Source organism: Anomaloglossus baeobatrachus, chromosome 6 (genome assembly GCF_048569485.1).
Source record: "Anomaloglossus baeobatrachus isolate aAnoBae1 chromosome 6, aAnoBae1.hap1, whole genome shotgun sequence".
NCBI classification, from domain to species: domain Eukaryota; kingdom Metazoa; phylum Chordata; class Amphibia; order Anura; family Aromobatidae; genus Anomaloglossus; species Anomaloglossus baeobatrachus.
The window spans coordinates 17,961,494-17,976,943 of record NC_134358.1 but is presented as its reverse complement, the minus strand read 5'-3'; positions in this window follow the sequence as shown (position 1 = coordinate 17,976,943).

Here is a 15,450-nt window from a genome sequence, read left to right as displayed (position 1 = left end):
ACTTGCTTACAAAAATAATTCTTTAGCTCCAAATTTTGCTTTTTCATAAGGGAAACAGGAGACCATACAATTTATTGTGCAATGTATCTTAAACATATAGAGATCCCATATGGGGGTGGTGGAAATCTACTGTTTGGGCGCACAGCAGGGCTTGGAAGGGAAGGAGCGCCATTTGACTTTTTGAAAGCAAAATTGTCTGAAATAAGTAGCGGATGTCATGTTGCGTTTGCAGAGCCAATGATGACTAAACAGTGGAGCTCCCCCACAAGTGACCCTATTTTGGAAACTACAACCCTCAAGAAATGTATCTAGATGTGTGTTGAGCATCTTGAACTCCCAGTGGCTTCACAGGATTTTATAACATTGAGCTGTGAAAATTAAAAAATACATTTTTCGCACAAATGTGTTGCTTTGTCCCAAATTTTTAATTTTCATAAGGGTAACAGGAGAAAATGGACCACACAATTTGGTGTGCAATTTCTCCAGCGTACACTGATACCCCATTCTACTTTTTGGCACATGGCAGGGCTCAGAAGGGATGGAGCACTATTTGAATTTTTGAATGCAAAATTGTCTGGAAAAGACAGCAGAGGCCATGTCACATTTGTAGAGGCCCTAAAATGCCAAAACAGCAGAATCCACATGTTGAGACTTGCAAGGGAGGGAAGGCACACTATTTGACTCCTGGAGCACACATTTTACTAAAATAGTTTGTGGACTCCATATATAGAACGCCTAGGTGCCAAAAAAGTGTAATCCCGACTCAAGCGTCCCCATTTTGGAAATCATGTATAGAGAAACAAGAAGTAGCCAAGGAGCACTCAACTCACCATATAAGAACAATAATAACAAGGATTTTTAATTCAAAAATTTATTTATAAACATATGAGTGCGAAACACCATAAAACCAATTAAAAACAAGGACATCTGTCCCATAGACTCGGTGCATAAATGTAAACGCTAAAGATATAATATTATAAATATAGCAGTACAATAGCAAAATATGAAACAAGGATGTTACCCCATGAGCCCAATCTTATAGTGCCAAGACAATCAAACGGCAAAATACAATCCTACCAGTACAGAAACAGGGAACAAGGGTATATGAATGAGGATCACAATAGCCCTGAAAGACCAATATTTCCTAATAGCAATACTGCACCCAGAAAATTATCAAAGAGGTCCAGAGTGGATAACACCTATCTTTAGAATAAAGCGTAAGTCATGGAAAGTGTCAGAAAGAGGTACCAACCCGACGCGTGTCGCTCAACAGAGCTTCATCAGGGGAGGTAGTGAATCTAGAAAGAGAGCACACATAAATACAGAGTATAATTAACATAATGAAGTACCGGTGTGGCAGCAAGTCAGGCTGTGTGTTCGATATCCGCATGAAGGGCCAGCAGGAAGTAGGTCAGAGTGCAGCCACCGGAGGCTCCCTCCAGCCATCCGAAATGAGACAGAAATACAGCGCATGCGCGAAAAACGCCAGAGCGCCAGTGATTGCGCAACCATAAACAGCTTCCCCCAGCAGCGCAATGGATGTAAATACGCATGCGCGATAGATAATACACAATGCGCAAAGTGTCCTATTATGCAGGCGCTGATGATCCCAGCATCGTGCGTACATAGAAGTTAGGTAGCGTCGACACATGGAGTAATAGAGCAAAGGTAATTGTTACTATGGCACATGGATCCCTGATCAATTGAAATCGATTACAACAATTTGTCCAAGGCTATAATAGCCATGCATTTATCAATGAGACAGGTAAAAACACAACTCATCAATAAAAGGGTAAATGGACAATAACAATATGAGACATTAGTCAGAAAGATTTCAAAAAGCCCCAAAACTCCGTTTTTACATGTTTTGCTTTGGTAGGTTTGCACCCTCACCTCTTGATTTTGATTTTGCTTGATTCTAGCTGTGCAGCCCTACCCCTTCTTGCCCCATTTTGGAAATGACACGCATTTGGGAATTTATCCAGAGGTGTGGAGAATATTTTAATTCCATTAATTGCTATAATCTGATAGCTTTTTTTATTTTTCCGTTGACAGAGCTGTTTGGCAGCTTGTGTTTTGCGTGATGAGATGACCTTTGCAAGGATACCATATTTAGCTATATTTTATTTTTTGATCGCACTTTATTCCACTTTTTTTCCTTTGGTTTGATCAAAAAGTAACTTTTGCCACTTTATTTTTTAAGTGTTCACTAAAGGGGTTAACTGTTGTGACAGATTTATAGATTGGGTCATTCAAGTCACAGAGGAGCGTCACTGCTCATCACTCTGATGGGATGTCACTCTGAGTGTTGAGCCGTGACGTTCCTGGCGTCCCCACTTATTGTAGTCGCCGGGTCTGGGAGCACAGCATGAGCCAGGACCGGCTGCTGACCAAGATTATGGAGCCTCCTTTTAAAGCCTCATTCTGAGCCTCCATAGCATTTGATCTATATAATTGAGGAACGTCGTGGGAACCGTTGGACTACGTGAGACCTGGGAACTTTGCTTTTGAATAAATTGGTGAACGATATACAGTGTATTGTCTTTGTTTCTCTCTTTTTATATCTTTCAGATGTTCCTTTGTGGACTACTTCGGAAGCCCTGGATTACTGCGGACCTCACTAGGTTTTCTAATAAATTGCTGAACCAAGGAAAAAGTTGGTGAGTGTTTTTTTTAAATAAAGTATATTTGTGAGCTTTTTCTTATTACTTGCTGGATTAGTAATGGAGGCGTCTGATAGATCCCTCTCCATTAATAACCCCTGGGCTTGATTCCAGCTGTCAATACACAACTGACATCAATCACACACGTATTACCCTGATTGCCACCGCACCAGGGCAATTGGAAAGAGATGGCCAAAGTGCCAGAATTGCTGCAACTAATGGATGTGGGGCACCCGGGACTGGGTACTCCACAACCCTGGGTCAGGCAGATGCACCACTTTTGGGACATCTGTGGGCTGCTATTTTTAGGCTGGGAAGGGCCAAATTACCATGGAACTTTTCACCCTTACAATATCAGCCCCCAGCTGTCTGATTTAACTTTCCTGCTTATCAAAAATGGGTGGGACCCCACTTCAGTTTTTTCATTGAATTATTTTTTTAATAGCTATCTATCTATTATCCTTGTCCTTCATACCACACATCCAATCCCTCACCACCTCCTGCCGTCTTTAACTCAAAAATATTTCCAGAATCCATCCTTTCCTCAATTCTCAATCTACGAAAATGCTTGTACATGCCCTCATCATCTCCTGCCTCGATTACTGCAACATCCTCCTCTGCGGCCTCCCTGCTTACACTCTCACACACCTTCAGTCAATCCTTAACTCTGCTGCCCGACTGATCCACCTTACTCCTCACTATTACCCCACTTCTCCTCTCTATAAATCCCTCCACTGGCTCCCAATCTTCCACGGTATCCAATTCAAACTACTAACACTGATCTACAAAGCTGTGCATAATCTGCCTCCTCCGTATATCTCCGAACTAATCTCCTAATACACTCCAATATTCAACCTCCGGTCCTCCCAAGATCTCCTTCTCTCCTCCTCTCTCATTCGCTCCTCATCCAACCTCCTCCAAGACTTTTCCCGAGCATCCTCAGTCTTCTGGAATTCACTGCCTCAACACGTCAGACTATCTGCTACACTTGCAAGATTCAAACAGAACTTGAAAACCCATCTGTAAATAAATGCCTACAATCTACAATGACCCCACTGTGTCTGACTCGCCCACCCCATGGCCTTAGGTGACTCGGTGTCGGGCCGGACTAGTCCGGGGTAGTCAGCGGTAGCAGGGCCCGATTCCGTGACCCTGGTGGAGTCAATTAATGTGGCAATATTGGGGGAGATGGTGAAAATGTTTATATATGATTCGTGACGCCACCTGTGGTAAATTGCAGCTCTTTAGGGCCGCAGCTGCTGGAAGGGATCTCCGGGGCTGATGTTATAGCAGCTGAGATGTTGCTTGCTCTCCACAGGTAGAGCGGGTACCCCGGGGCAACCTTTGGTACTTTGTAGGTTCTATGGTGTTTATGGACGAGGTGTAAGATAAACCAGACGACACAGGGCTTGCAGTCAAGATGTTTACTCACTGTTCAGTTCAATTCGGCCGCGGAACGGTTGCCCACGGAGTGCCAGGATACGCTGTCAGGGGCCGCCGCCGATCCCGGATAGGTCAAGGGTCAGTCCCCTAGTTGTGTGTCCTTTTCTGACTGACTTCTTAACCTTGACTGTTTTAGCTGGTCTTGGCCTCCACCACAGGGCCTGTACAAAGGGGGCTAACCGCAGATGTTTCATGCCCTCTTCACCGGGGATCAGTGGCGGGTAAATGGCCCGGGGTGCCTGCAACGATCTCCCAGGCCTTCGGTGTTACTTTTGAGGAAATGTCTTTCTTCCCTCTGTCTAGGGACCGTCCCTGAATGCAGCCAGATCCCTCCACCCGATGTTATCAGTGGAACAGGTCACGGGACAATTGCCCTTCTGTGGCCCTGGAATCCCTTCTTTCTTTGGGTGTCACCTGGGCCTAACTAGACCCCAGGATCTTCACCAGGAACCTATTTCTGCTCTGTCCTTTCTGTCTGCTGTTCTTTCCTGACAGCCCACCTCCTCACTCCTCTGCTCCTTCTGACAGACTGCCTCTACTTCACTCAACTTGAACTTTTTAGTTCCCTTTGTCTACTCTCTCTTTCTGACTCCTCCCACACACCCACTGACTAGGCACCACCCACACTTTTGGGACCAGAAATGGGACTTACGGCCCCATGAATACATCTATGGGGGTTGCTGCCACTATCCCTGACCCAGTGTATGCCTACCAATTGGTGTGTGCAAGTTTAGTCTGTACACCGGTAGTTGACCCCATTCTTACCCGGGATGGGATACCACACCTCTGGCTGAAGTGCAATATCTCTGTGGCGATGGTAGCCTCAGGGGCGCCACACGTCTCCACCATGCTGGAGCTGCCGCCTCACCACAACCGGAGCTTCTACCTCACCACTGCCGGAGCTGCCGCCTTACCACCGCCCCACCTACTGTCTCCTCCCCAAAATCCTATAGCATGTAAGCCCACAAGGGCAGGGTCCTCTTCCCTCTGTACCGGTCTGTCTACTGTAACTTGTATTTGTGTTCTGTATGTAACCCTTTCTCATGCACAGCACCATGGAATTAATGGTGCTCTATAAATAAATATTAATAATAATTAGTGACCTCTGACCCATAGTTCCTTGTAATTGATTATGCTATAGTCAGGCAACTGCAGAGCATCATGGCAACTCGGGAAGACTGTTGGATCATCTCTGAGGTCACGTAATCCTATCTGTAACATGGGGACAGCCATTGTACTTGATCCATTAAATCGAAATTTGCAAAATTTGTACCAAACTCGATCAGTTTAGGATTCATTTGTTTATCTCTAGTAGACATGGGATATATTTCATTATTCATTCTTGCCTCCATCATACATTACAGCCTTAAAAGTTTCACTTTTTTTGGGGACAATGTAACAAAAATAACAATGTTTTGCCAAGAATAGAATTTTTACAAAACCGGATGGGTCGGACCCCGGCTTCTGTGTGTCAGGTAGGAGAATCCTATACTTACTGGTCAATTCCTTCTTACACAATGGAAAGTGTGACGGCTCCGACCATGGAGGACATCACTTATCATCACACTGCGATTGCGGGAGATGACTGATGTTAACTGTTCCTGTGTTTTGTTCCCCGTTGATTATAGGTCTGGTTTCTGTTTTATGGACGCAGCGTTTCTCTGCTGCTCTCAGCCTCCATACCCCAACAATGCTGGCCTGAATGAGTGCCGTATTATCTGCAATAAAGGATACTCTCAGCTAAAAGCTTCTGACGACCAATGGACTTTTGTGAGTGGCTGTCATTACGAGCCATCTCATATTGCCTCAAATTACAGTTTTGGTGTCTAAATTTAGTCTCCATGTTGTTTGTGATTGTCCTAGTTTCCCACCTGTAAAGTTTAGCACCAATCTGCCGACATTCAAAAAATTAACTAACTTATCAATACAAGCACAAGACATGGCTTTAGGGCAGCTTACTGGCACTGTGCAGTTAAAGCAAGACAATATCAATAAAACAAGGTTTTGGATCATTAAAACAGAAATAAAATATTACATTACAGGACCCCTGTCATGGCAGGGGAGAGAGGCTATACGAGCCTTAAAGTTCAACACAGAGGAAGGGAGACGGAAGGCCTTGAAGCTAGGGAAAGGGGGAAATGGTGACCCCTTGACTATGACCTACAGCTCACCATCACTGTCCTCACCAACTCTATTCAGGCTCCACACCTGACGTCAAGCTGGATACCTGGGGCCCTGTCTTCCCCTGGCAAATGGGCCCTAAGTAAGGATGGAGGATGGAGGGTATGGGCGCTAAGTCAACACCACTAACACTAAAGGAAGACACAAGGGAACAATAAAGGGGAAACACAACTGCAATCATTAGCCAAAGACAAACACTTATCTGAGCAGCAGCAACCACAGAAGTCTCGGGAGAAACAGGAGACAACCTCTCCACAGCTCAGCAAGGAACAGACTATAAACCGCACCCAAAGCACCCCAGGGTGAGGTTAATAAAGGAAGTCAGAGGATAGCAACTGAGAGGCAGGACAACAGTACTCCAGGGTCTAAGAGTCCACCCGCTGCAGAAACCGGGAACTGTGAGATGACAACACGTGCTCCCAATTTCTTTGATCTGTTAGTACTTGCTGCCACTGGATTGTCAGCCGACCATGACACATCCGTGACAGTCCCATTCATTAACAATGATGGTATTGTCATAAAATGTCTTCCATTTGCAATCATTTTTTACTATTATTTAATTTAACAAAGTATTCTGCCCAAATTTTTTTTCTCCAACCCAAAAAACGGAGAGCAAATGTGACGCCCTGGCCTATCAGGTCGTCACAGGGTATTGTGCAATCTGCCCTTCAGCACAGTATCCACCCTCCTTGGTTAAGGGTCCTGTTCCTTTGGTGTTGCTAACAGCTTAGCCAATCGAAATTCTAGGAACACTTCACACTTTACCCACCAGACACACCATTGGGGGGCCTGAAGGGAATAGGGCCACCCACATGAGGGGTTGGTGAGAGGGAAGTGAAGAAAGTGACAGTAGAGTTGAGCAAGAGTTGAGGAGGTGAAGGAGAAGTGACTCTCTGAGAGGGAGAGGTCACGGAGGAGAGCTCCTGTGTACTAGGTGGCAGATGTTGGTCTGGGTCTGGTAGGAGCTGGAACCCTGGTCGCAGGGGATAGTGTCATGGGGGCACGGACTGCCGAGGAGGGCAGCCGGCGGCCTTGCGCTATCACCAGGCAGGGGCAAGGGCACGACGGGGTATGTGGACCCCAGGCCGGAAAGTAGCTTCACGCGTTTTGGTAATTTACCCGACGGGGGTGAAGACTTCAAGTGTCATCCCCAACCCGCTCCAAAATCGGGGTACTAGCGCACCGATGGGATAGGACTTTCCCACTACAGTCCAAAGAAATCCTATGCGTGAACCCTGAGAGCAAGCTCACTCCGTTAGCCATACAGGTGAGCGGGACCCGAAGAGTTTTATACCCACGGGTCCAACAGAGACAGAGGTGCCAAGGACAGGGCCACAGGTTAACAGCAACACCAAGGGCACGGACCCAAGCGTGTTCCGTACAAGCTGCAGTGGTGCTCAGAATTCTGGTTTGCAATCTGTCGGTGTTGTTATTCCTGGACTTATTGAGTACATTGAAAACCCCCTTTTCCTACTCCCTACGGCACCCGAGCACCAACCATCCAACGGGCCCTGGGGCACAAACCCCCTACCCACGGAGGGGTTAAACATCAGGCTGCCACACCACCGTCACCGGGTTCCCTGACAGCAGCGGTGGTCTCTCCCATTACCACACACCGTGGGTGGCGTCACAAACTTTCCATTCCCCCCCTGTAAATATACCTCCTTTTTTTTTGAGGGGCCGGAGACCCCTCGAGCCACCGCGGAACCGGATCCGAGCAGCAGCGGCCCGGCTGCTGGCACGGGGGCGGCACACAAACCCTGGAGGTGATCGGAGACACCTTTAGTAAAAATGGATCCATTTAGAACATGGATGTAAAACGGAATCCAATGTGTTTATTTCTAAACTGATCCTTTTTTCAAAAAATGGAACCAATAAAAAAAATAGAGATGTTGGTTTACATTTTTTTCGAACCAGTTTTGTTTTTAATCCATTAAATACGAATGACAATTATGAACCTCATCAACGATGTAAAGTATTTTTCTCCAAACCTAAAGGCTTTCTTTAAAATCTAAAAGCTTTTTGTTACCGTCAAGCAAGAGTTAAACACCAGCAGATCTTGCTTGAGAATTCAGGAAATATTTGGAAGATGGAGAAATTCTGACCGCGTCCCTTTGTTGTTCACACCAATGTTTATTGCTCTTGCAGCTTTCAGATAACGGGATTGCCAAACGCTTTACTCATCTCGGCATGTGAATTTATTACTACAAGTCTAATTCCATAATCCAAATTATCTAAATGTGCCACCTGGGAGAGGAGGGACGTCGCATTGTGCAGATGTGGAGGAGACTTAAGACTTTCAGACTGTGTCTAATGCAGAATGCCATGGTTTAATATCATTTTTAAATCCGTGCGGCCAAGGAGAAGGGACACATGCGGCCAAGGAGAAGGGACACATGCGGCCGGCCGGACTTCTGTACGAGGCTCCTGGTTCTCCAACCACCATTCCAAGGCAAGTCCCAGATTTCTAAAGCCTCTGATCTGTGTAACGATTAGATATGAGAAAACTCACAGATGTTCGAGTTCCGCGGATCAGGCCAGACGTAAACAAAAAGTCTGGTTCGGAACCAGACTTGAACCCAAACTTGACCCCGGATGCCGAAGCCGTTTTAAGTCTAAGGAACCCAAACTTAAAGGGAAGGTGCCACTGTGTCGCCCAGGGATAAGGGGGTACTCAGAACCGGGCCAAGAGGTCGCTTCTGAAGATATCACGGTGGCGTGACCCGGTCTGTGATCCCAGGCACCACAACAAAAGAGGCATTATATACAGGGGAGATTTGGTAGTCTATGTTCCGTGACGCCACCCGTGGTGTGCGGTGAGGTAATGGAGCACCACTGCTGCCGGTCACAGGATCCCGGGGATGGAAATGGGCAGCAAGGTGGTGATTTTCCCTCCACGGGTAGGGTGCTGATGTCCCGGGACCCCGGGGTGATGGATTGGGGAGTAACTGGTGCAGTCCTCGGCTTGGACCGGGTGGTGCAGGAGTACTCACAGTATAAGGCAATAACTGACACGAGTCCAAGAATTAACCAAGTTGCTGGCAACTGGTGCCCACGGCTGCTGTGAGGATGGGTCCCACACCCGTGTGTGTAATTTGGGTGTTTTTCTCCTGCCTGATGACTGTCGATAGTCGGCACCGGGGGGCCACTACCCTCTCCCCGTTCCACTTCGGGTCCCACAAGTGGTTGGCCTATTCCTGAGGCCCTCACTACCACTTCTCCTAGTCCCACACAGGGGCTACTTCTTGACCTCTCTCCTCCTGCAGACTGACTGAAAACTCAAACTTTCCTCTCTCCAAGCTCCTCTCTCCCCGTCCCGTTTTCCTGAGGAGGGGGCGAGTGGGGCCTGATTGGCTGGTGTGTATTTGTGTGGGAAACTCCCCAAGGGAGAGTGAGATCTGCACCAAAAAGATGGATGCAGACCTCTGTGACACCCTGGTTTGCCCGGGCGGCACACCATGATTTTAATTTTTGTATTAATAATTACTGATTATGGAATCAATTATTATTAATGCAAAATTAAATTCATTGTTTCTTTAGTTTTTGTTTAATTCTATATTTACTCAAACACTGGGGGCTGCCATCTTGGAATTGCTGTGCTAATACGGCAGCCCCTGTGTGTAAGAGATGGTAGTCGGGCTCCGACCCTATCTCCTGAACTGCTGTGACCTAGACACACCTGTGTTGTCCAGATCACAGCTCTGGGAGGAGATCGCCGCCATCTTTGTGGAGTCCACAGCGTATACTGTGCGCTCTACTTTTCCCCCGTCACCACTGTGTGCTCAGCACGGGGCAATGATCGCAGCTGACATTAGCTACAATCACCGGAAGCTCCTCCTGACACTGTACTCAGCTGTGACAGGACTAGCTGCCAAGACACCAGGCTCAAAGGAGGGGGTGCCGGGAGCGGAGGTCCGGGTTGGGGTGAGTATCAGGGGCGGGGAGCAGTGATCACAGCCTAATATCTATAGTACAATGCCTAGCTGCAGATTACTGTTCCCCACCGCTGTTGTGACGCCCTGGGCAAGCCAGGGGTCACAGGTCATTGCACCCACACACTCTACACCCCAGTTAGGCACATCAAAGCTAACCAAAATCCTTGTTGCCTTCCTCCAGAGGCTGATGTTCACACCAGGGGGTGGGCCAGGCAGTTGGCTCCGCCCACCGAGGAGGACACAGCTCTGGAGGCGGGAAAACCCAGCAGTTTAGTTTAGGAGGTGAAAGTGAAAGGAAGTGAAGTGGAAGTGGTAAAGGAGGAGTAGGAGAAGTGGAAGAAAGGTGAAAGGTGACAGAAAGAAAGCTGAAGAGAGAGTCCAGCTGTGTGCAGGACAGGGTCAGCAAGGTCAGCAACGGCGGTGACTGTCTGGAGGGGGACCGTTTGGAAGTTCCTGGAAGGACCGCGGACGGGTAGTGGCCCGGCGGTCTGGAGCAGTGTACCAAAGGACAGTCAGCACCAGGGCAGGGGCCTCTCGGACCCCGGCAAGGCTAGGAGTCGCCATAATTTGCCAAATCCGTCAGTGAAGGGGACGCAGATCCCCCAACAACCAAGTCCCGATTGAAGGCAACAGCCCAACCATTGTAGTAGAAACACCGCCACCGCCAGGGCACCAGTTTCTCAGGGCCAGCGCCTGCGGGCAAAGAGTAGAGCTCCTCCGGTCCAGCTTGAAGCCGGGGAGCGGGTTACCGGTGGGAACCCATCGCTACCAACACAGAAACAAAGGTGCAAGGAAAAGGGACATCACCGTCACCTACTGGGGAGAGCAAGTGCAGCCGTCCATGGGAACCGTCTTTCCAGCCGTGTGGTTTACCGTAAAACTGTGTCAACGTCTCAGGCTGAGTGAGTACCACAGTGCCGCAAGGCACAGCGCTGCCCCTGCGTCCCTGCGCCCACCAGGCCCTGCATCTCCCATCTCATCACCGGGCCCCGGGATCACCAACCCCTACCCACGGAGGCTCAACACAACAACTAGCTGCTCCCCCACCATCACTCCCGGGATCCCCACACCGAGCAGCGGTGGTGAAATCACCACAACCGTGGGTGGCGTCACGGACAATAAACAATCCCCACACCCAACAACCCCCCTTTCACTCACGGGCGAGGAGTGCCGCTCGAGAACCCCCGGGATCCGGCCCACAGCTCGAGCCACCACTGAGCGGCAGCCGCCAGACCCGAGCAGAAGGGGTGAGCGTAGTGTGCTGACACCCTCCTCCCCGCCCGCAACACTGTGTTCAAAGCAAAACAGAGAAATCACACACTGCTGTGCTCTGAACACACTGACACAGCTCTGCTACATCACTGCACACTGATATAGCCGAGTTGTGTACTATATGTGAGTCGCCCCATGCCACGGCAGTCACTTCAGGGACACCGCTCCACCTCCAGGTATGCCGCGGGGACTTCTCTATGGAATCTTTTCTGGCAACAGATAGGTCAGGTTATTTACATCTGAATCGTGACGCCACTCTCGGTTTGCGGTCAGGGTTATAGGTGACCGCCACTGCAGTTTAACGAGCGTCTGTGGCTGATGGAATCTGCAGTCGGATGGTATGGCCTCCCGAGAGTGAGGCTGGCCCCAGGGGCTCGGGTATGTGTGTAGAACAACAGGTCACAGAATGGCTCAGTCTCAGTCCAAAGTGTCTTGCAACTGGTTTTTACTCACTTTTAAATGCTTCAAGTGGCACCCAGGCAATGCTGAGATACACCAAGAGGACCAGGTATCCTTCAGGCTGGTATAAAAGGGTAACCGCTAACTCGCCTTCCTAGCACTTCTTGTTTCGGACAACCCCCTGACTTAAAGTACTGTGGGATTCATCCAGGGAAGTCGCAACTGCCTTTTCTCCCCTTTCTGGCCCATTTGCTGGCAGCGTGGAGCAAGGAATATGGCTACAGGCTCGATCCTCCTTATGGGCCCCCTCTCTGCTGCTGATGCTCGGACTCTGTTTTGGTTGGTGTGGGACTTGTTGTCCACCCCACCAGCAGGTTTAGCAGACCACTAAATGGATGTCTGGCTCTAGGGACCTGTTCCCCGTTCGTGCCTGGTTACCAGAAGTCCCCATACTCAACTGCCTATCCTCTCTCTTCAGGTGTCTTTCAGGCTGACTATGTGGCAACCATCTTCCCCGCTAACAGCTACTTCACGGGCAGGGTATGACTAGCGGGTCCGTGCGCCTGTTCGCTCCTTCTCCCTGCGCTCTCCACTTCAGACTTGGATTGCTCCTCTCCTACTCCTTTTCTGACTACCACTGCCTCCTTAACTTCCAGCCCCTCCCCAGCACCCCTAGCTGAGATGTGGAGCTACGCCCCCTCTTGGGTCTGCCCAAGGGTCCCCTCTAGTGTGTGGGAGACCTGGTCACTATGTGTCTGTGCGTACACACCCTATTCCAGCCTTCAGGATTACCTGTTTGCACTCACCCAGCATGGGTGCAGTACTCAGTGGCGCCTGACCAGGTCAGGGGCGCCACATATGCAGCACAATGGAGCACGGTATATTATGGGGCACTGTATATTATGGGGCACTGTATATTATCGAACTCTGTATATTACGGGGCACTGTATATTATGGGGCACTGTATATTATGGGGCACTGTATAATATGGGGCACTGTATATTATGGAACACTGTATATTATGGGGCACTGTATATTATGGGGCACTGTATAATATGGGGCACTGTATAATATGGGGCACTGTATATTATGGGGCACTGTATTGAGGAGCACGGTATATTATGGGGCATGGTATATTATGGGGCATGGTATATTATGGGGCACAGTATTGCGAAGCATGGTATAATACGGGGCACTATATTATGGGGCACTGTATATTATGGGGCACTGTATATTATGGAGCACTGTATATTATGGAGCACGGTATTGTGGAGCATGGTATATTATGGGGCACAGCATTGCGGAGCACAGTATATTATGGGGCACTGTATATTATGGGGCACAGTATTGAGAAGCACGCTAACTATGGGGCATGGTATATTATGGGGCACTGTATATTATGGGGCACAGTATTGAGAAGACTGGTATATTATGGGACATGGTATATTATGGGGCACAGTATTGAGAAGCACGGTAACTATGGGGCATGGTATTGCAGAGCAGGGTATATTATGGGGCATGGTACATTATGGGGCACAGTACATTATGGGGCATGGTATATTATCGGGCATGTTATTGCAAAGCACGGTATATTACTGATCTGTAAGTGAAGGGAAATAAAGACAAACACCAAAAAAATCCTTTATTTGGAATAGAAGACAAAAAACACCCTCTTTCACCACTTTATTAACCCCCAAAACACTCCTGCAGGTCCGACATAATCCACATGAGGTCCTACAACAATTCAGTTCTGCTACATCTGAACTTACAGTGCACAAACATGGAATACGTCCGCATGCTCTAACTGAAGGCAGAGACTGAGCCGCAATCAGCAGTGACGTCACTCAGGTAAGTTGCGGTCACAGCTGGGAGGTTCCCACAGTCCTCTACCTGTGACCGCAGGTAACCTGACATCAGGGTACTTCATTAAACTCAGTGACCCCACTTGAGAATTCCGGGCCCCTGACAAGCACTCGGGTACATTTGAAACCGTATGGATCCGGACTTTTTCAGTCCGTGTTCCCCCATCACTAGTCAATCGGACATCAAAATCAGGTTTGGACAGTGGAACAAAAGCTGGAATATAGAGACATTGGGGTCAGCAAGGAGTTAAGTTTCAACAGTGGAAGAACAATAAGAATTCATGGATCAATAGAAAAACAGACTGAAAAAAAGAGAAAAATAGTGCAATAGATGCGACAGATGCAGGAAAAGATAAATGGGGCTAGACAACAAGTCAATGAAGAATGAGGACTCAGGATTGACCATCAGAAGAAAGACCAAGACTAGAAAGGACTGCAACAAAGGAAGATTCAGATGTAAAGAACAGAAGAGACATAATGTCACGAGGAATCAGATTCCACCATCAAAAAAACTACAAATTAGAGCCAAGATGGGTCAATGAAGAATAACCCTCAATGATCACAAAAATCAGGAATAGACAGCATGGGTCAGTCAGGCTTCATGAGCCAAGGATGAAGGGGAATAGTCAAGATGAGTCTGTGAAAAGCCGGAGAACGAGAAATATGTGATAGAGGGGAGAAAGAAATTCACAGGAGGCATCCAAGTACCAAGGACTTGTGTTCTGCAAGCTTTCTCAGAAGACATCCTGTGTGTCTTCTGATTACTAGGCCTCACAATGTCATGACATCTTGGAGGCCGTCATTCCCGTTCCAGCTACAGAAGATCACAGGAGCCTGGTCCGGCTTCCACGGAGGAGAAATGGAGAAATGTAGATGGGCAACTCCTCTAAAGGGTGCTTTACACGCTGCGACATCACTAACGATATATCGTCGGGGTCACGTCATTAGTGACGCACATCCGGCGCCGGTAGCGACATCGCAGCGTGTGACAGCTAGGAGCGACGATCAACGATCGCAAAAACGGCAAAAATCATTGATCATTGACACGTCATTCCTTTTCATAATATCGTTGGTGGTGCATGCCGCTGTTTGTTCGTCGTTCCTGCGACACCACACATTGCTATGTGTGACACCGCAGGAACGGCGAACATCTCCTTACCTGCGTCCACCAGCAATGAGGAAGGAAGGAAGTGGGCGGCATGTTCCAGCCGCTCATCTCCGCCCCTCCTCTGCTATTTGGCGGCCGCTTAGAGACACCGCTGTGACGCCGAACGAACCGTCTCCTTAGAAAGGAGGCGGGTCGCCGGTCACAGCGACGTCGCTAGGCAGGTAAGTCCGTGTGACGGGTGTTAGCGATGTTGTGCGCCACGGGCAGCGATTTGCCCGTGACGCACAACCGACGGGGGCGGGTACGCTAGCTAGCAATATCGATAGTGATATTGCAGCGTGTAAAGTGCCCTTTAGTCTTTTTACTCAATAATGATATCGGAAATAAAAATTATGGATGAAAGAAGAAAATAAAGAATACAAGAGCCAGGTAAGTGAAGACTATCAGATCAAAGGAATTAGAAAATAGACAAACTGAGTCCACAATCAGCAGAAGAGAAACAGAAATAGGTAAGATAATGGAGAATGGGCCTTAAAGACCATAAAAATGGTAATAGACAGGACAAAAATATAATTTTTGAAGCGAAG